Below are 23,154 nucleotides of genomic sequence, written 5' to 3' on the forward strand. Positions count from 1 at the left end.
GAAGTCACTTGCTGTGGGATGTTCTGTATGTCAAATGTGTTGTTGATTGGTCAATAAATAAATCATTGATTGGCCCGTGGTCAGGCAAAAAGTATAGGCGGGACAAGGAGGAGAATAAAGCTGGGAAGTGAAAGACTGAGGCAGAGAGACATTGCCAGCCGCCATGATGACAAGCCACATGTGAAGATGCCGGTAAGCCACGAGCCATGTGGCAAGGTATAGATTAATGGAAATGGATTAATTTAAGCTGTAAGAACAGTTAACAAGAAGCCTGTCACGGCCATACAGTTTGTAACCAATATAAGTCTCCGTGTTTACTTGGTCGGGTCTGACGGCTGTGGGACTGGCAGGTGATAGAGATTTGTCCTGACTGTGGGCCAGGCAGGAAAACTCTAGCTACAGTCACTTACACCTCCTGGCCATTTGTGCCTGCTACGCAAATGAATGACCCCACCTTCTCCCTCCAGGAATGGGAGAATTCACTCTGAGTTCTGTGAGCTACTTTGTACTCCCAATGGGAAAGCTGCTATATAGCTATAAGGGGGTGATTAATTTTATCTCTCTAAATGCCTCAGTATCATTTGCCAAAATGATGATTTATTATTTAGACAACCTTTATATTTCCAAGGGGCTTTAACATCATTTATAGTGAATGAAATAAAACTGATGAGGACTTTGAAAACCAGGCATGGCGAAGAGACGTGTGAGAAGCTGGAGTTATTTATCTACAACCAGAGAAGGCAGATGAAGGACATAGCAAGAGCCATCCATTCTATGCAGAGCAGCCCTACAGAAGGGCCATCCTGCCTCCAGACAATTAGGGGAGGAAAAAATGGGACAGTCCACTGGGAGGGAGATATTTTCCTCAGTAGTGTAGCCACTGTTGCGTTCTCTGTGCTCCTGTTAAGTGACCCTAATTAAATTCATTGTTTCATTTAAAAAAAAAAAGACATAAAAGTAGAAATGGAATTAGTTGGGAAAAGGAAAGAAATCAGTAAGAATGGGAGGGTAATGGGGTAACTCTGTGTGTGTGTGTGGTTTTTTTTTGTGTGTGTGTGTTTGTGTGTGTGTGTGTGTGTGTGTGTGTGTGTGTGTGTGTGTACACAGATAATGAAAACTATTGTTATATGCAATTTGTATATACTAAGAAAACATTTCTTTAAGTAATGGGATAGATGACATTGTAGCTAGGCTGACCTAGGCTGGACATGTGGTGGATGATAGAAATCACTGCTTGAACATATATTGGTTCTTAGCACATCTAAAAGCTAATTTCACCTTTTATACAGCACAGGAAGTTGAAGAAACACATCTTCAGGAATGACAGAGGATAACTAAGGGGCAAGCCTGAACTTTCAGAAGGAAAAGCATATTAATACAGCAAACACCCCCTACTATGAGCCAAGCCCTGGTGGGAGCTGGAGACTGGAGTATATTACTGTGTAGAGGAAGCAGATCTGAAGACCCGTGAGTAGAGGAGGAACCTTGCCAATCAGAGTCCCTCCACTTCTTGAAAAACCCCTAGGTCTCTAGGTCATGTTGCATCTGGCACACACAGAAGCACTTGATGGGATGACAGACCAGATGGAGATCTGTGGGCCAGGACAAGTACAAATTGATGGATTCATAGCTGGCACAATTGTGGTACCCAAAGAGGGGCCACCAGAAGCAGCATCTTCCGTGGGATATCACAGGCTCTGCCTTCTTTGGCATCTTTATCAAGGCTTAAATAAAACCATGAAAGCAATGCTTATTCGATCTCAACTACCAGGATACTTGGCCAAAACCAAGCAGCTGAAATGAACAGTTTTGCACGCTTAGGTTCAAAGCCATCCCATCAGAGCTACAGTAGATCTGTGCGCTGGCCATGATGCTGCCAGACTGCACATCAGCAGCCAAGCATCTGGGTATGATGGACACACCATCCCAGTGTCACCAGTGCGCCTTCATTTGAGACAGAGTCTCAACAGGAAGACTTGTCCTGGCCACCTCTTCCTGGTTATGATGGCCCTCAGGCACATGCCAGAATTGTGGCCACCAACGTTGCACCTTTCTAGTCTTGTCTTATATGACAAATTCAATTGATTGTTTGTATAACCTCTGTTTATTGAGTGTAACAAATTGCCCTCAAAATTTAGTGGTTTGAGGCAATAATGTTTTATTATCTCTGAAAATTCTGCAGGTTGGATGGACTCAGCTGGGCAGTTCTCACTTGGGCAACTCAGGAGGTGGCAGTCAGATGTTGGCAGGGCCTGTGATCATCTGAAGCCTTCACTAAGCTCGATGACAACATGGCTCACTCACATGGCTGGCAATGGCTGGACTTGCAGCCAGGATCTCACCTGGGGCTGTCAACTGAAGCATCTACAGTAGCAGTCACTCCATGTGGCGTAGACAGCTTACAGGTGGCAACCAGGTTTCCAGATCACGCTCAAAGCTAGAGTCTCCAGAGATGAAAGTACAAACCAATAGTGAACACGTTCTGACTTTAGAATTCCCGGAACATCAATGCCTTTGCCACACATTACCCATCAGGCCAGTCATTGGGACAGTCCAGTTGCAAAGGGAAGAAAATTGGACTCCACACTGGCTACGTCGAACTGCAGAGAGCATGCTGAATGGGAACATTGCTTTAGCTATCTACAAGGGACCTGACAGACCACGTATTTAACAATGTGGAACAATGATAAGAAAGATTCCAACTGACAAGAGCACCACCATCAGTGTGTCCCCTCCCAGGAACTCTAGACCCAGATCTTTAAAAGTCATTGTACACCAAATACAACCATTTCCCCATCTACCCTTCTGCCCTACACTCTCTTTCCAGGAACTTACTCCCACATCTCCCAACACCTGACCCTCACCTGGCCTTGCCTCTTTCTCATCTCCATGCTGACATTCATGTCAACAGGAATCAACAGCCTTGCCTTATTGGATACACAAGAAGCCACCAGTGCTTAGTCACTTGTAAAAGCCAGGATTCAAAAAGATAGACGTGTGAACCCTTCTGTAAATATTCAACGAAAACTCACAGGGAAATCATATTTGTTTTTATTATCTTGCAAGTCTGCAAAGAGCAGCTGCTCACAAAGCCCACTGTTCCAGATTGCAGTGAGCTGTCCTCTGAGACCTGCAGAAGATGGCAGGGAGACGCTAACCAGAGACCTTCAGCATCTAATAGACAGATCACATTTTAAAGTCCCCCACCTTGGTTCTCCATGTCTCTCCTTGTCACTTTGTCACCTCAGGCATGTCTTTATAATGCCATAGACTTTTGCCATGGACATAGATGCTATCACAGATACCCAACTTAGGGCAGTTAAAAAGTCTTTGTATTTATAGTTTCCTAAGAGAACATCAGCATGGATCCTCATGTGTATGAAACTCAATGAAAGCCATACTAGTTTCCTGAATATCTATTGAGTTCCCTCTCATAAATTGTCGAATATGAATAATAGAAATAATTCTGACTGGGGCCCAGAAGAGTTCTGACATGACCTTGGTCAAGCTGGGCCTTTGTTTCCCCATTTGTAAAATGGGGATGATGATGTTTAGCTTTTAATGCTCTAGTGAGAGGCACACAAGTATTTCCTCTGTTGTAGAGCCCGACAAGACCCACCATGCTCAACAGGCAGGCCTCCTTCCTCCTGCATTTCCAGAACCTAAAGAGACTGCGTGGCCCATTCCAGTAAACAGAAAACTCCAGAGGCCTTTAGAGATGGTAACGAGAGCTGGGCTACCAAGAGGACCTTGATGGCATCAGCTCTGCCACACGTTGATGTCCCCTTCTCTCCCCACCTTTCTCTGTCCTCATCCTCCACTTCTGGGATCTGCCAGGCCGCTCTGCCTGGGGAGGGCTTCTCTCTGAACTGACTCCTTCCCAGGAAGAGACAAGTACATCTCTGCTCCAATCCAAACATTCTTCAGACCAACTTTTCATCCAAAGCAATTGTCTGAGGAGCTACAGGTGCAGAGGGAAGGGGGGGGGGGCTGATCTCAGTGCCTTGGGAGGGAATGGGGAAGGTGAGTGGTCCTAGTTTGGCTGGCTGTGGCTGCTTTCCTGGAGCCTAGATCTGAGGCAAGGGTACAGATGTTGATGGGAAACCGTCAAGAGTACGACCCCTACAGGACTCTTGTTTCTGTCCATCTCCAGCAACCATCTGCTACTCAAACTCCCATGAACCACCCCAGCACTTCTGAGAAGGACACAAACCTCCTGTGAGGTAACTGGCCATAAATTTCTTAAGAGCAAAAGCAGGCTATTTTAAAATTGAAAGGTCTCCGCTGTAACTTAGATCTGTGTCTCTGCTGAATGAGGCAAGATGGAAACAGAAAGCATTTTGGTGAACGCAAGCCTCTCCAAGGAGAGGCTGGAGTGGTCCTGCTCACAAATGGCATAAGATTATACTCTACCACTTTAAATGTCAAATTGAATAAAATCACAGGCATTCCTGGAAAGTGTGCAGGCAACTTCCTAGCCTTAGGGAGCAAACTCCTTTGCAAAGGAAATGAAAGAAAAGTATGTATATATTGCTCAGTGCCCACCACCACTCCACACACCCCATCAACTTAGCTCAGCTCACCACACCAACAATAATTGACCATGGAAACTGGAAGAGACCAGGAACCTGCGTCCTGGGTGTGTAGCGTCTACCCTATATCTGATTGTACCTACTGTGTTGAGTTATTCCTCATGCATAAAAACACAGAGAGCAGCCTGGAGCCTACAGTGTCGTGATAGGGTTTATAGGGACTCATACTGAGTTACGGCTCATTCATAGCAACACAGAGGCAACCTGGAGCCTACAGTGTGGTAACATGGTAGATGAAGACCAGGAGTCACAGATCATAAAGACTGGCTACCGTTCAGAAGGATGAAATCAGAAGTGGGGTGTTTGTCAATTGAGGTACACTTTGTGCCCCAGACAAATCCTCAACTCTGGGAAGAAGGCAGAGAGAATTTAAGGGGGTCCCTCTACTTCATTCCCATCATCCTCAATTTCAACACTGCCTTCTACTTTCTATAATTAGTCAACATTATGGACAACAGTCTAGGTTTTTATAGCCTCTTAGTGTTTAGGGCCAAGCACTGACTTCCTTACTTGCTTTTGCCCATGACTGTGACAAACTAAGGTTAGGAAAAGTATAGTTGAGAAAGACCACTCCCAGGCACACTGACATTAGCATGGGAACTTTCCCCACCCAGGAATCCACAGAGAACAAGACACTATAATCTTCCAACTTCAAACCCGACTTCCACCCTGTGGCACAGAAGTAATCCTCCTTTACACAGGAGAAGATCCACTTCATTACTTTCTCCAGGTCTTCAACCTGCTAGATGAGGGCAATGCCCAGAGCTGACCTTCCAGCCCTGGTTCCCAGGCCTTTGGAAGCAGCCTGGACTGCACCTTCAGCCCTCCTGAGGTTAGTTCTGCAATCCACTCTGAGGACCTCCAGACTTCTCTTGCCTCTGTTATCCCATGAGTCTATCTATCACAGTAAACCTTCTAACAAGCAATCGGATAACCCCAGTCTCTCTGGAACAGCCTGCCCAATGCAAATCTTCCTTCTTTCATAAAGCTCGTCTGATTTCTGTTGTTGTTGTTGTTGCTGTTATTGTTGTTGTTGTTACACAGAAGTGGGAATGGAGGTGCAAATACTCTGAGTCAGGAGGAAGCTTGGAAGTTTCCAGGAAAAGAAGAGGCAGCTGAGGCTGATGGGGACCTACTGCAGGTATCTCTGACAAACATAAATAAATAAACCAAGAACTTGCTGTTAGAGTCACTTGGGTGCTAGTCTTTCTGGCTGCTTGATTTTGCATGGAATAATATTTTGCCTGCAATTAAGGACCCAGACTCCATCCCTGAACTGTAACTTCTAAGCATGTCCTGCCCTATTCACATTAAAGCAGTCAGCTTCTGGTCCAAAGGGACAGTCTTTAAATGTTGGAAGGTAAGGAAGAAAAGGAACGGAGGGAGGGAGAGAGGGAAAGAGAAAAAGAGAGGAAGAGAAAAAGAAGAGAGGGAGGGAAGGATATAGGTGCTTCACATATGTGTGCAATAAATTAATTAATAACAGAGAAATACTAATCAATCCCACAAAAGAAAGTGTACCCAAACAGACCACCCAAGGTCTCCTATCTACAGAGGAAAGATCTGGAACCAACCTTTCTAGAGGAGGCAGCTGGCATTCTGTCCAACATGAAAAGCAATACCTAGGACTGCCAGTCATAGCAGTCAGTAGGAGTATAAACTGAGGCAGTAACCGAATGCCAAAGCAATCTGCAATGAGGCCCACAGGGGATCTGAACTTGGGTCTGTCTGTCTCCCACACTCTGCCAAAGTGTGTGTGTGAGAGAAGAGACATCCTGTTCTCCCCACTGAGGAAGCAGAACACAGAGCCAGGAACACAGGCTGTGACTCCATCACTTACCTTCGACACTTACATAACCTTCCTGTGACTCAATTTCCACCCGCATGTGTGCTGATGAATGGATGTGACACAAGCGTCCGTGGATCAGAGCGGTAGGCTCTGCCGTTCACTCTACTACACTGCTGACTTTTTTTTTTTTCACTTTGGGAAATATTCATAATAAATTGGGAAACAGCAAAATGTCCTGAGGTCAAAGCTGATATATGACCCCATCAAAAAAAGAAAAGAAAAAAAAAAGTCCCTGGCATCAAAATAGCAGAATAAAAATAGCTACATCAAACAGCTGTGCCAACCTTCTCATCGTGTCAGGGGAATATAAATTGGTTTAGCCTTTTTGGAGGGCAGCTGGCAACATCCATCAGACTTTTAAACAAGCCAAGTTTTCCCTTAAACTTTCTATTTTAAAATGATATTGATCACACAGGAAAGTTACAAGACTCAATCTCCCAAATGCCTTCTACCCTGATTCCACTAATTCCCAACATTATTTTTCACATCCATTTGTCCGTTCTTCCTCTTTCCACATACTTTAGCAAATACAATATATCATAATATATACGATTTTTTGCATTATGCATAGTGTATATTACACACACATTTGCTTTCCTTCATGACTCCTCCAAGAGCTGGTTGAGTACATCATGGTCTTTTGCTGACTAATTCTTAAATATTGCTTTCCTAAGAAAAAGAATATTCTCCCATTTGACCACAATGCTATCACCAAATTTGGAGAATTGAATATTTTTGTTATAATTATTTCATCTAATTAGATGCTCTTTTAATTTTAGAAGCTCAGATTCCAAATCTGTCAGTTGTCCAAGTGTGTACTAGAATAAAATTTTCCTAGCTCAAGATCACATATTTATAATGTATTACAGTCACTTGTCATATCACTTTGGTCATCTTTAATCTGGACCATTTCTTGAAAAATATTTTTTTTTTTTTGGTTTTTCAAGACAAGGTTTCTCTGTGTAGTTTTGCGACTTTTCCTGGAACTCACTCTGAAGCCCAGGCTGTCCTCGAACTCACAGAGATCCACCTGCCTCTGCCTCCCGAGTGCTGGGATCAAAGGTGTGCTCCATCACCACCCAGCTAATAATATTTTTTTTTTAAGTTTGACCTGAGTTCGACAAACTGCTAAAAGCATTTCTCTGGTCTTTGCCCTGAAGCATCTCAGCCAGGCACCTGGAATTCCAGTTGTTATGAGGTGGGAGGAGCTTGAGTCTGAATTTCTACCACACTCCCAAGGGAATGCCACACCCTGTTTTCCCAGCACACACTTGTGTGGCAGCCAAGGAAGAACTTTGTGCAAAGTTGACCTAGACCCTTACAAGAAACCTCTTGCTTTCCCTTGGATGAAGCCTGAAGGCCATGGCATCTGGAAGTCAGGATGCGTCAAGCATGCTGAGCTGTACCTCACAAGAACACCCCTCAGACTCTCCGTTGCCAGAAGTCCAAGACAGAGGGAGAACTGTCACTGAAGTGGGCTTCTCTGCCGACTCCGCCTCCCAGATGATCTCTGCTTCAGACAGCGAAACCCTTCAAGAAGGAAGTTTCTGTGCCCTGCCTCTTCTATTGGCACAAACCCACTGTCTCTTCCAAGAAGCTGTCTGGTTACCCTCGCCCACTCCAACATCTCTGCCCTCAAACATCCGGCATGACTAAGCACCAGGCCTCACCACCAGGAGATCACTTGAACCATTGCTTTCCCACACAGCTGCCCCTTCCCTGTGCCACTGTTCCTGCTCTTCCTCACTCCTCTTACCCACAGGCTCCCCCTCATAAGAGGTCTCCTCAATGGTCAGTCCCTGATCTGATCCACCTCCAGGTCTTTCATACTCGGTCACGTGGCTGTCCATCTAATCTCCACAACCAGCTCTCCGAGGTCCCTTGCTGGCCCTGTTTTTGATGGCTGAGTCCCCTGTTCTATCACCATAGAAACACTAGCGTCAGCCTTTGCCTGTGGGATCCTGGGCAATGTGACAGGGACCCAATTCACCCACCAATATTTTACCAGACACCTGTCTATGCCAAGTCCCAGGCTTGATTTGGGGGGGACTCAAAAAATACCAGACACCGGGGACTAGGCAGATGGTTCGGCAGTTAAAGTCTTGCCAGGTGAACAAGAGGAGCAGGGTTCAGATTCCCAGAACCAGTGTAAATGCCAGGTGGGCATGGCAGCTAGCCCAAATGTTCCAGTCTTGGAGGGAGGAGAATGCATTCCTGGAACAAACTGTCTAGAGAGGTGAAGAGCTACCAGCAAGGTCTGAGTTCAACTGACAGACGCTGCTCTCAATGAATAAAGTGGAAAGTAATCAAGATTCTAGACATCTGCCTCGGGCCTCCACCCACCCCCCCAACACACACACACACACACACACACACACACACACACACACACACACACACACACGACCGTAATATATACATATGAAAATAAGAAAGCAAAAATAAATACATAAATTTCAGACAGCAGAGGCTTCTGTCATGCTCAAAGCCAGGAGTGTCACAGCCCCAGCCACATATTTATAAGTGGTGACAAAAGGCCCAGGTAAGCATACAGTCTTTGCTAACACATATTACTTCTGCATCCCTACTACATGTCCCCTCCACTACAATTGCCATGATCACCAAACATCATCCAAGTAACAGCAGACATGGGCGAAGCCTCTTCTTCACTGCTGGTGAGTGTGGAGCCCTGTGTCCATCTTGTGAAACTCAGGAGTTAACCAAGGGTGACACCATGACTCTAGTGCATGGCAAGCCAGAACAGCTGGCAGTGCCCAGGAGGCCAAAAGGCCAAGAGAAAGGTGTTGGTTATCCTGGGGCATCCAATGCCCTGACAAATGGGCCCAGTGGCGAGAGAGTCTGGGGGTGTGCCCCGGGGGCGGGGGTGCTTCAGGTGCAGCATCTGATCTCCCTTCACAGGACACCCTGTGAAGAGAAACCGTGCCTTTCTCCACTAAAAGGAAACCTCTCGAGGGGCAGGGAACATGGCTCAGTCAATGAAGTATCTGCAGCATAAACATGAACAGCCGAGTATAGATCTTTGACATCTACGTAAAGAGCCTGGGGCGGTCACATGCGTCTGTAACTCTTGCACTGCGGGTGGGGATGGGGAGACAGTCAGATGCATGGAGCTCACTGGCCAGCTAGTCTAGGCATTTGGTGAACTCAGGGTTCAGTGAGAGATCCCATCTCAAAAATATAAAGTGGGGAGTTATAATGAGAGGTTCCCAATGTCAAGCCCCAGCTTCCACACATACCTTCACACAACTGCATGCACACCTGCACACACACATACACACCACACAAAGAAAGAAGGAAGGAAGGAAGGGAGGGAGGGAGAGAGGGAGGGAGGGAGGGAGGAGGGAGGGAAGGGAGGGAGGGAGGGAAGGAAGGAAGGAAGGAAGGAAGGAAGGAAGGAAGGAAGGAAGGAAGGAAGAAAGGAAGGAAGGAAGGAAGGAAGACAAGCCCCAAATCAAAACCAGCTGAAATAGAAAGGCCCTGGTGAAGAAATCTATGGAGCTCTCCAGCCTCCTCCTGCACCCACCACCATGCAGGTGGAGTTACCCTGCAGTGTGCCTGTTTCACACACCCAGGAATACAGTAGAGAAAAGGTTGAAACTGGGGGTGACACGTGACACAGGGGCATAAGCAGAGAAATACAATCCCAGGTAATCTGCACTGTGGACTCCTGCTGAGCATCACACACTCCCATGACAGAAGCCCACTTCTTAAGTCCTGACTGTCCTCCTCAACCTGGGTATGTACGTCTTCCCCAATAACTGACAGCCCATCCCAAACTCACTCCTAGGAATGAAACCCAGAAGGTATAGTACATAGTCTATAGAGACAACTTATAGTCTCCTAAGTCCATGGAGCAATGGTACTCCACATACAGTGGGTGGGTGGAGTCATTCTGATGCCTCCAAAAACAGTCATCCATGTGGAAAAGGTACCCATGATGGACATCTGAACTAAAGAGCGTGAGCAAAAGATCTGAACATCTATCTCACCAAATAATGTCTATGAATAGAGATAAGCACACAACAACCCCATCACCAGCCACTAGGCAAATGAGACTGGAAACCAACAATGTCACACCATCACACACCCACCCGAGTGACTACATTTCAAAAGATTGACAATAGTAATTGTTTGGGGGGATGAGGAGCAACAGGAGTCTCACACACTGCTGGTGTGTGCACAATGGCACAGTCACTGTGGGACACAGATTGACAGTCTCTTACAAAGTTAAACATACATTTGCCATAGTATTCAACATTTCTACTTTCCAGTATTTATGCAAGAGAAATGAACACATAGTTTCCATTCTGTATCTCATAGGCATGTACTTGTTCATGGCAGCTTTACTGAAAAGCAGCTAAAAACCAGGAACTAGAAACAAATATCTCTCCACCGACAAGTAGATGAAGCAGTTAGATACATGTCTTCAATGGAATAGTACTCAGCAATACAAAGGATTGATGCAGCAACATAAAAGAATCTCAGATATATTTGCTAAGTGAAAAAAGCCAAACAAAACCAAAAGAGTACCATGTTATATGAGTTTCTGGAAAAAACAGAACAACAGAGTGAGAAACCAGATCAGTGGTTGACAGAGGCCAATAATGAAGAAGAGAAAATGATAATAACAAAACTGAGTGGCTGTGGGCATGTCCTATCCAGTGTTTATATGGTGGTGACACGTCAACCGTGGAATGGCACAGTGAAAACTTCACTGCCTGTGAATCACACCTGAAGAAAGCTTCTATTTTCAAAGGCTAGACCTGGACTCAAGAAACTATTTTCACATCCTTAGTATCAGGACTGACATTCAGCATGTACATGCCCGTGTGATCAAGTGTGTTAAAACACAGGACCACTTGCACCTAGCCATCAGTTCCCACTGCCTGAGCCTCTGAGTTAGCCCCATGGTCCAGCTCTTCTCTGGGCCCTGGTACCTCTCAGATAGCTAAAGGGCTAATATCTGTTCAACAGAAACCTTCTGAGCCAGTTAGACTTGGCTCCACACCAAGTGATAGGAAAAGAAATGGTTTATAGCCCACTCTAACTCAGTTGAAGACAGGCTAAGCTACCCTCAGGCCCACTTCATTAGACAGTACATTCTCTGTGGGGAAGGAGCAGGATTCTCCACTGGGAAGAAAAGTAAAAACAGCTTGAGTTTCAGAATGGTTCTTGGCCTGCCAAAGGCCTCAGTGTGAAAATCGGTGTCCTGGCTATCTGTGGCATTAGCATTTCACAGCATGGAACACAAGAAAAACAGAGCTTTGAGGGATCAGAAGGGATGGGAAAAAATCAATCAGAACAAGGCTGAGGAACACTGGTTTATGTGCAAGAATCACAGAATAAAAAGTGATGCACAGTCCCAGCCCAGACGGTATTCCCACTGGGGGCATCCACTTAGGCAACGGTCACCACTGCCCACATGGTGAGATGGGCAACAGGAAGCTCAGTGTGATGTGAAAGAATTACAGCCACACAGGTTCACAAGACCCTCCCTCACAGGCTATCCCTCCAGAGAAAGCCAGCTCCTCTCTCTCTTAGTTAAGCAGGGACATGAGTTTATCTGGTCTTGTGGTTAGTGTCATCAACTTGACAGGATCCAGAATCCTAAAGGATGGACCTCTTGGCATGCCCAAGTGGGGACTATCTTGATTACATTCATTGGGGTGGGAAGACTCATCCACAGTAGGTGGGACCATTCCTGGCTGGGATGCTAGACATATAAATAAGGTAAGTGAGCTGAGCAGCTGTATGTATACACTGCTCTCTACTTCTGAGGACATGTGACCAGATGTTTCAGGCTTCTGCCACATTGACTTCCACCTCATGATGGACTGTATCTTGAACTCTGAGCTAAAATAAACCATTGCTTCCTGATACTGCTTTTGTAAGGCAAGTATTTTGTCACAGCAACAGAAAAGTAGCTGAGATGCAGGGCATCAGCGCCTTCACTAACTGAGGACTATGCATGAATGAAGAAGGCTTCAACCAGGCCAGCACACTGGTGTCCACAGGGGGACTAAAGGAAGCCCAGGCTGTCACCTCCCCTCCCCAGCATTGTATCTCTCTGTCCTTGTCTGGAGCCTGTGGTGGCAGAGGCACACACAGCATATCCGGTCGTTGTTTCAGTGGGTGTTAAGTAATGAAGACAACTTCCAAATGAGAAGAAATTAAGCGCTGGAGCTGAGTCCCCGCTTTGTCAAGCTCAGCCGAGCCAGCGCCTCCTCGGAACGCTTGCTTTGTGCCTGATACATTATGACAAAGCCGTAATTGTTCTTTCAGTCTTTCCCCGATATTTCATAACAACATGAAGTGGGAGTCGCAAAGGTCAGTCGCGCTGTAGAGCGAGCGTTGTTCTTATTGTCCTTTTCTGAATAGTGGCTTCCATTTGCCAGGCTGCTCCATGCCCATGAGCCTCGGCAGCCAGGCCTGCTGGTGTTTGAAAGATGCTGCACCACCTACTCAGGGCAGAATATGCTAATTTGCTGAGTGGTCTTGTACCACTGTCTAGCCACATCATCTGCATAAATACAGACACGTACAAGCACGTGAGTACATGCACAGGAATGTACATACCCACAGACAGACACACACAGGCACATGTATATATGCATAGACATACATACACACATTCTCTCTCTCTCTCTCTCTCTCTCTCTCTCTCTCTCTCTCTCTCTCTCCTCCCAAACAACCCACTCCAAAACCAGGAATGGAAATAATAGCAACTGCCAGGTCCACAGGAACCACGAAACAGATACATCTCTCTTATTCCTGGGACAACACTCTTGTCTGGTAGGTAGTAAAGAAATCCTAAGACTTTCAGTGAAGAGCATCTCAGACTTAGGCTAAAACCTGACTCTGGGAGATGGGGTGATGAATTAGTGGGTAAAAGTGCCTGCTGTGCAAGTGTGGGGACCTGAGTTCAAATCCCCAGCACTCATGTAAAAATCCTAGCATGGCTGCGAGTACCAACTTCAACCTCAGTGCTTGGGGGCTGGGAACAAAAACAGAAGAGTTGTTGGGGCAGACTAGCCACCAGCCTAGCTGCAGGGTCAGTGAGAGACCCCTGTCTCAAGGGAATGAGGTAGAGAATGATAGAGCAGAGCAGCCAACATCCTCCTCTGACCTCCTCCATACGCTCACAGGTTCATGTGCCTGCACAACACAGACACACCTATCACACACAATACCACATACACACATTCTACTTGGAATTTATTCTGATAGTACTCCATAGTTGGCAGTGGAGGCTTACCATCTGTAAGAACTTCGTAGCCACATCCAAAGCCCAAGGAGACTCCCTCCGGCATGTTTCAGGTATACACACCTCTTGAGCCTCCGCTGACAGATCTGTATAATGGACTCAATTCCTGTCAACCCATTGACAGGATTCTCTTACTGTAGACATACCTTAGAGAACAGATTTTGGGAACCAGTGGATTATCTGGGTGTATCTGGATGGGCAAGTTTTATAGGACTCTGCATGTGCAAATAAGGTTGGGGGTGAAGCCTGAGATGCTCTGGGGAGATGTACCTGGAGTCTGGGCAGGGCTCTGTTTGAGGAACTTGGGTACCACAAAAGAGAGCAGAAGAGCCCTGGCAGGCTGTGTCAGAGAGCAGCTTTGTGCCTGACCCCTGGGGCATCATGGTTGCTAAGGAATCTTTGAGATGCGAATAAATTGGTAAATACTGTCCACAAGATCCCAAAACAAGGAGAGGAGGGGATGCTCTCAACTAGTCAGGTGAGTGAAAGCAAAAGTACTTTCTCCCGATTGGGAAAGAAACCCACTGGTTTTCATGTGGAGAAGCAGCATTGTGCTACTGTGTTTTCAAAAAGAAAAAAAAAAAAAAACTTCTTTTCCACTTGGCTGGGAGTAGAGGAAATTTGGAACCAGGAGCAGGAGCCTGGAAAGTACAAAGATTCTCCCCTGATCGGCTCTAGGCAGATTTTAAATACTCTTGTTTTTCCATTGAGAAAGTACCATTTAAGTAAGGCATGAAAGACGTGGTCTGGACTGTGTGTAAGAGCACTTTTCTGTGCAAGCATGAGGACCTGAGCTCAAGTCTCCAGGATCCGCCGCATGTTTTAAAGGGCACGGCTATGTGTGTAAAGACAGAAGGATCGCTGAAGCTCACCAGCCACCAACCTTGCTCCAGGATCAGTAGGGGATCCTGTCTCAGTGGAATAAGGTGGATCATTAACAGAGCAAGAGAACACCCAAGATCTTTAGCTGGCCTCTGTGCTACAGAGGTGCACACAGCTGCCACCACACATGCATGTACACACACACACACACACACACACACACACACACACACACACACACACAGATGTGTTCTGCTAAGGACACTAAAGGCTTGCCATGTTGTACAAGTTTCAAAACCTAGAGAGAAGAGTTTAAAAAATATGTTGAAAACTATGACTCACTACTCTGCTGGTGGGAACTGGGTGTAACTAAGCCATGATTGTCAGTGGCTGGAAAGAGGAGAAATGACCATCTCAGTGATCTATGTGTGTGTTTCCTTCATCTTGCTTTCCACTGAGCACTCAACTTCCATGGGAGGTTAAGTTTAGGTGCACCTGTGTCTGCACTGGGACCCAGAGTGCTGCAGCAGGAAGAGAGTCGTGGCTCCTCCCCAAGGCTTTTACAAACAGCTCTACAGTAATGTGGTGGTATTTTACTTGTACTGAAATGTGATTTTAATTGTATGTTAATAAATAAAGTCGTCTGGGGGTCAGAGCTATTAGAGCCATAGCAAGTGCGTGGCGGCGGTGGCGCACGCCTTTAAGGACCTGGAGGGCAGTACATTCAGGCAGTGACGAGGCAGTCACATGTTTGGGTTTACAACCAATGAGAAGGCAGAACAGTTAGAGTATATAAAGACATACACACAGGAAGTAGGCCCTTTTTTTTCGGAGAGCTCTCTTGGCTGAAGAGGATCCCTGAATCAGGAAGGGTGAGGCTCTTAGCTCTGACCTCTTGGCTTTCTTCTCTGAATCTGCTCTGTGTTTCTTATTTAATAAGACCGTTGGTTACATCTACACAGTAAGGACACTCTTCCCTTAGAGTCAAGGGGGGATCGGTCACCAGAGTCTTAAAACCGCTTTGCCATTAGCCCAGTGCCAATGCGCTCTACCCACTCACTGCTGAGTTTGATCAGTGTCCAGGAACAGAGAGAGCATCCTCACCAAGATAGACACTGCCTGCCCAGCTGCCTCCAGCCTTGCACTCCTGGGTGTTTACGTTTCTATCACTTTCTACCTCCTTAGCTTTTGCAACATAGCCAACCAGGCTATCTCAGCCCTAGCCAACACTTTCTGGACTCCACAGTACATATCCCTTCTCTTAGTGTGCATATGATGGCTCTTGCTCCATTATCCAGTCACCCAGGAACACAGGATGAGTGTGGCAAATGGCTGCCAGTCTTACACTCATTTCTGCTTCTACTAGTAACTGTATGCTGACATTTTTGTGAGGAACCTGCCCTTTTGTGCCTCAAGCCAAGCAGCTGAGGTGAATCCAGAGCTAATTGCCCTACCGTGACTCGCTCTAGGTCATGTGGCCTAAGCCTGGCCAGTGACAGTGTTTCATCCTCCTGTAACAAAGCCTGGTTCACTGAGAGACTTGGGCCCTCATGGAAGCCGACGGGACAAAAAATCAGGGGGTGTTTCGCAGATCTTCTAGGGGCAGGAGGTTACGAATCTATATTTCTGTTGATAGTTCAAGAGGCCAAGAGTTTGAGAGTGCCAACAGCCACATGACCATCACAAGGGACAGCAGCCAAAGGATGGCGTCAACAAAAAATGACTGCAATTTTTCTCTGTTAGCTCCACTATATCCACTCCACACTTTTCTATGTCTTAGACGATCAACCTCCATGGACTAAATCAACCAGACTCCAATATCCTCTGCCCTAGTGTGCGTGTGTGCCTGTGTGTGTGTGTGTATGTGTGCGTGTATGTGTGTGTAAGGCAGAGAACATTAGGTGTCTTACTAAACTGCTCTCCTCTTTAATCTTTGAGACGAAGATGAGGTCTCTCACTGAACCTGGAGTTCACTGATTGGCTGTACTAGCTAGCCAGGAGGACCCACGTATCCATCTATCTCCACCTCTCCAGCTCTGGGGTACAGATGTGTGCTGCTGCGGCTGTCTCTTACACAGTGCTGGGTTTCTGAACTCAGGTCCTTGCGCTGTGCAGTGAGCACTTTACCAAGTGAGGCATCTGCCCATACTTCTCCTGCCTTCTTGTCCACTGATCAGAATGAGGGGCTGGTAGAGACGGGGTGGAGAAAGAATGGAAAGAAGACAGCCCGAGACCCTCTCGGAGCAGTCTGGGCAACAGCTACATTCCTAGCTGGTCTGGCCGTTCTCAGGAGTTCCTTCCATGGAACACTCTGGTCAGGTCCCAAGAGCCCTGGGGTACACAATGACCTGCCACTGCTGTGATCTGGCTCCGCCCCATCCTCCCTGGGTCCCTGTACTCTCTGCCTATCTCTGTAAAGAGCTTCCTAAGTTGACCCTTTGACACTACTGTCTGTTTAATGTCAGGACTCTGGCTTATAAAGTCAAGAGCCAAGGAATAAAGGCAGCCTGGGTCCAGAGAGCATGTTGTCCCTGAGAACAGTCATGACTTCAATCTCAAATGATCTAGCAATGACAAGTGTCCCTGTTTGTTTTTCTGCAGCCTGAGTGGAGCATCTGTCACTACAAAGAAAACATACAGCTGATAGGTAAAGCCTAAAGCCTTTGGTGGGAAAATCTGGATGGCCACCTTCATGAGAAAGGGGATTGGAACAGCCTGGACCTCTCACTGTACCCACCCCCACCCCTGACAACATCCTGCCCCCCCTCCAAGAAAACTCATTCCCCCAACGCACATGGCCTGTCTCTATCTCACACATAAAGAGGCTTCCCCCACCTCTCTCTCTCTCTCTCTCTCTCTCTCTCTCTCTCTCTCTCTCTCTCTCTCTCTCTCTCACACACACACACACACACACACACACACACACACACACACACACACAGTCGTTCTCTCTTTCACACACACACAGTCTCTCTCTCACACTCACAGTCTCTCTCACACGCACAGTCTCTCTCTCTCTCTCTCTCTCTCTCTCTCTCTCTCTCTCTCTCTCTCTCTCAACCTGTTTCTCTTATCTCACTCTCACATATTCTCTCACACATATGAACACATACTATCTCTGTCTCTCTGACTCTCTCTTTCTCTCTCAACTTTCCTATCTCACATGCACCTATACTGCCTATACTTTTTATTCTCTCTATATATATATCTCTATCTCTCTCTCTCTCTCTCTCTCTCTCTCTCTCTCTCTCTCTCTCTCACACACACACACACACACACACACACACACACACACTCCTTCCTCAACGCTTTCTGGTTTGAAGCATGTCCCTCTCCTCGTCTCCCGGTGACAGGTGTGGAACTATCCCCACATCCCCTGCATCCCTCCAGTGTCCTCTAAGAAGCAGTCTGTAGTTTTCGAGCCTCTGTCTCCCCCAGCAGTCCGCTGTTCAGTGAGCTCCTGGAAGGGAAGGCTGTGTTCTCGATCTCCGTATGTTTGGTTCTCAGTACAGTGTTTCTCACACTGATGCTCAACAGATGTGCTCTGGGCAAACATTGATGAGTCTGGTGACTGCTGGACCGACGCTTGCCCTGCATCTCACCCCCAAGTTGCCCCTTATAGAATATGGACTCTCCAATCTGGGATGGCTCAGCTCTTATGTGATGCTCAGAGGACAGTCTGCTTCACCTACCACGCAAAGCAGCCTCTTCCACGTTGGTTCAGCTGGACCAGACAGAATTCCAGTCAAATCAAAGCTTATCTCCCATGCATAGCATGCCTGCTTGTTATGGCTGCCCTTCAAACAGAAAGAAAGAGGGCCTCCTGCCTCCAACCTTAAGCTGACCAAGCCTGCCCCCAGTACTCACAATCACATCCTATCTGTCCCCTTTATCTCTGTCCTGAAATTATGCTGTGTGCTGTTCATCTTCCTGGTGACCGACTGTGCCCCAGTAGCCTGGAGATGGAACACCCTCATTCTGCCCAATGCCAGGTACACCATGGGAGGTTAGCAGATTGTTGTTAAATGTTGCATGAATGAAACACAGTAACTCCCCGACCACCCCAGCCTTCTCCTGCATCTCTCTCTAATTTTCTCTACCATTTTTCTTCTAGGGCTTCTAAGAAATTCCATTTACCAATTGTCACACAAGTCAATTCAAACTCAGCGTTTTTTAAGCAATGGTGACAATCATTTCATTCCTGAACCTGAAATTCACACGAAGCTCATGAAGCAGGTCTGTCCCTCTCCACTCAGGGAAAGCAGTGGTGGCCCAAAAGATGGAGGGGCTGCCATCTGAAGACTCATTTGTATCTAGCATCTGCAGCTGGTCACGGGCAGGACCCTAAGCCGGGGGTGTGCCTAGGACATCCCTGTGACTTCTCCCTGCCACCTAGGTTTCCTTACAACATGGCAGATGAGATGTGTGTGTGTGTGAGAGAGAGGGGGGGAGGAGAGAGGGAGGGAGAGAGAGCTCTTTATGATCTTTTATGACCACAGCAGATGAATACAATATTCATGATTCAGTTTTAAACATTCGGTTGGCCTTTTCTTTCTTTCTCTTCATGAAACCAACTCTCATTATTTACCCACCTATGTGGCTTACACTACAGCTATGAAGATAGCTGAGAGACAGTGCCTCCATCCTCAAGGCTTCATAGAGCTGTGTGGGATGGGCAGAGGGAGGCAGAGGGGGCTGCAACAGGACCCTGGGGCAAGGGATACTTTCAAGGAGAGGGGTCCACCAGGGTGAATCCAGAAGAACAGCTTAGGTTTAGCCTGGAAGAGATCAGTGAGGAACTCAACAAACACTCTGAAGCCCCAGAGGCACACCCCAGCACGGGGTCAGATGATCTCTCAGTGTGTGCGGTGGGGGAAGAGCAGCAGGTATTCAAAGCCTGTAATGCCTGTGTATCCATGTGAGCCTGCCTGTATGGGAGCTGGAGAGGGCAGTACTGGGGGACAGTGGGTGGTAAGGAAAGGAAGAGTCTGGATGGTGAAGAGTCTTTCTTGGGTCCTGAAAGCACCAGGGAACCAACAAGGGACTCACACATGTGGCATGACTATGTTGACACCAATTAGCAAGTCATGGTCTGAGACACCCAGAGTATGTTCTCAGCAGTGACCTCTTGGTACTTCCTACAAACTTAATGAATTTTCTGGTGATGCTGACACCCCATTCTTTTCCTCCAAGCTTACTGATTACCCCTGTCTCTGTAGTGCACTCATCCTCAGAGATGGAGAAACCCTGGAGGGGCTTCTAGTCCTGTGGCCAGAAGAGCAGACAGCCTAGTTCAGGAGCAGAAACAGGTTCAAGAGCACCTGGAACGAGGCCCCTCCCCTCTCCCCCAGCTCCCCTCCCAGCTCCGGCCTCCCTCAGCGTCAGTGAGAGGGACAAAGGCCAAGGCCTTATGCTGATGTGCTGGAGAAACGCAGAGGGGAAGCTAAGAACAATTAACTGCAGCGCCCAGCTGTGGCTCTCAGATAAGGCAGCCTCTCTGCTGCCACTGCCCATCTTCCTGCTGGTCCTGTTCGCAGCCATGACCCTCAGAGGACAAGCCACTGCCCAGAGAGTGAGATGCTGAGGGATTCCCACATCCAGAGCTGAGGTTCTCCGTCCAGTGCCTCCCTTTGAAGTCTGCAGCTCGCCAGCGGAAAGGGAGTGGTTGGGCAGTCAGGGAACCGCAAGGCCTAGGCTAAGACAGGTAGGGCAGGGCCCTCGGGAAGAAACAGGGGCACCCATCTACCTCAGGCCCTGCTTTTGTTGGTGAGACCGTGGACAGAGCCCCAGGAAACCTGCACAGTGCCCCCGCCCCCCGCCGCCGCCGCCACACACACACCACCACCACCACCACCACCACCACCACCCCTGACTACTGGATTCCACGCTGCCTTTGAGCTCCTGAACTCAACGAAGACAAGACCCAGAGGACCTGTGGCAAAAGAAACCAATCTGTGACCCCAGGGGTAAGGTGAGGTTCTTGGAAAGAGCATGCAAACGGGAGACATAAACTCTGAGGTTGTTCTCCAGCCTACAGAACAGCTGGGGCTGCTCTCCACATCGAGAAGAGACCCAATAGCAGACACAGAAAGAGTGGCCATCCGGAACCTTAAATGGCATCGGGCAGGACAAGGGGCCAAAGGTTCATGGTTTTGAAGTAAAAGCTCCCGATTTTAATCCACACAAAAGCAATGATAAGTAGAAAGGGTGCCACGTTGAGAATTTAGCAAATCAGTTGGGCTCTTAGCTGAAGGCAGTTAACCTGTGCAGGCCTTAGCTCCCTCACCTGTACCCCAGAACAGACGCCCAGATGCTGAGGGCATATACATCCACACATGTGTTCTGTGTTCTGTGAGTGGGTGCAAGCACAGTCCAGTTCTGCCTCTAGCACCACCAGGCTGGGTGGCTCCAGGACAGTCTGTCTCCTGCCTAAATCTTGTCTCTTCTTCTGTCTCCATTGTGTGGAGACCACAGAGGAGGCGCACCTGCCGCACGCTCTCTCGAGCTTTAGTAACCCCTTAAGCAACCGATGGAGTGTGTCTGTCTTTCCAGTGCAGAGACCTTGGAAGCTAGTGTTAAGGACCCTGCTCTCCTCTGCTTGCCCACGCCCCTCCTGACCACCCACCTCTGCCCATTTCTCTGCTCATTATCACCTCCACCAGGGGACAGAGAAGCAGAGCAAAGAGGTTAAATTCAAATCAGTCATTTTGTCACTTGCTGCCAGAAAGCAGGAGGGGAGAGATGAGAGACACAAGGCCTCAGGTGCAATCTGTGGGCAGAAATGAGTCCTGGTAATTCTCGGGAAATCTCCTAGATGTTTTCACATTGGCCCAGTTCTGCCACAGAGAACGCTGGGGGAGCCTTCTACCAGCGGCCTCCTTAAGCAGTTGTTAATGGTGTTGTCTGCAGCTGCAGAGATTTCACCTGACCTGGGGAAACATCTGTGCGGGCGACAGAGAGAGAAGCAGGGCCTGCTCCTCCATCCCTTCTGTCCCCTTTAGCGAGTATGCCACCCTGTTGCTCGAGTCACCAGCAGGGTCATTAGAGTCTAGTGAAGGTCCCCTGGTCGTCAGCTGAGGGCATCTTTCCCTAACACTCCCATCCACACTTGCTAGAAAGTAAGAGAACAGCTGAAGAAGGTGCTCGGGGTGGGAGTGGACCGCTACGGCAGAATGAGATGTGCCCGTGAGGGTGAATGCATGGCCAACCTGATTAGATTTGCTAAGGGGTTGATGAGACAATGGAGTGTGTCTGCTTCTCCAGAGAATATTAACTGATGGGGGAGCATCCACCCTGACTGTGGGTGGTGCTCTGGGCTGAGGGCACTGACCTGGGGAAAGGAGGGGAGAGAGGAGAGGACAAGGCTAGCCCTCCTCAGAGCATCCTCTCCCTCCATCATGATATGGACCCCTCCACAAGCCTCCCTTCCCCTGAAGGTGAATGAGTCCTCCAAAACCATGAGAAAAATAAGTGTTTCCTGCTTTACATCATCTGTGTCAGCTGTTTTTGTCACAGCATCACAGAAAGTAACAACAGACCCATTTGCTGGGCTGAGATGGAGATGAAAACTCACTAAAGAAATCAGAGACAAACACATCTAAGGTACCTGAGAGGCACCTGGCAGATCATTCCCCCATGGTGCCGGTGGGGACCATGACACCATATTGCCTGCACTGCCTAAACTTGCAGCTGAGGTTCCTTGAGGATAGGGTCCCTATGGGAGTGCTGGGCCAAGGCCCTTCTTGACCCTGACCAAGTTCCTTTTCCTTATTAGTCTAGGATACCCAGACACAGAATTCTCAAATGCCTGTGAGGATCCATGGATCCTAGGATTTTGTTTGAAGTTATCAATCTGCCTACCACTGCTTCAGCTGAGGCCAGCTCTGTGTTTCTGCTCTTCTCTCTACATGGCCCTCCCTCAGTCTGACTCAACATTGAAGAAACCAAGGCATGAGGAAGGGGAGTGAGATCATGCATCTGACTGATTCCTCAGCCTTGGTTTCAACGGAAAGTAGATTTCCATACACAAAGGACCCATTCACTGTCCTCTAGGCCTCCCTGGAAGATGTGTCCTTTACAATTTAACCTTCAGAGATGTGACCAACAACTCAGCAAGATGATCCCAAACATCAGGGGTTTGGATGGTGCAGAAGTCCCCGAGCCAGCCTCTCAGTGCCCCTTTCAGTGCAGTTGAACAGGAAGCCAAAGGCCCCACCTAGGACTGCAATTGAAGCGGAATCTGCAGACAGAGGGAGGCATTTCACATGCAAAATTTTTCTTTTAAATATGAAATCTCTCCCAAGGCATTACTTTATTATTATAGTAATTTCCTCAGAAGGGCAGACATCCAATGCTCTGTTTCTCCACCATCTTTGGAGACAGGAAAATTTAATAGAAATATTCAGGTTCCTTAAGTGGCTAGTGCAGAAGAGGGAGAGATAAAAGGAGTTTCTCCAAGGATATCGACTCCTGGAATCCAGGTGAGAGGTGTGCTCCAGACGGTCATGTGGTGACAGGTAAGGGCCTGGGCCATCTCCTTTGAGACACTGGTCTCTGTGTGTCCAGAGGAGAGGCACAGGGGAGCTTTGTGGGGGCTAGTTCTTTAT

The 23,154-nt window shown here is 47.7% G+C and overlaps 1 protein-coding gene across 2 annotated transcripts in view; it reads right to left on the reverse strand.

Moving 5' to 3' along the window:
* Positions 1 to 23,154, reverse strand: part of Ephb1 (EPH receptor B1) — a 448,378-nt gene that overhangs the window by 420,736 nt on the left and 4,488 nt on the right. The gene's annotated exons all lie outside the window — the stretch shown is intronic.

This window comes from Peromyscus californicus, unplaced genomic scaffold (genome assembly GCF_007827085.1).
Source record: "Peromyscus californicus insignis strain IS unplaced genomic scaffold, ASM782708v3 Scaffold_11__1_contigs__length_118956290, whole genome shotgun sequence".
Lineage (NCBI taxonomy): Eukaryota > Metazoa > Chordata > Mammalia > Rodentia > Cricetidae > Peromyscus > Peromyscus californicus.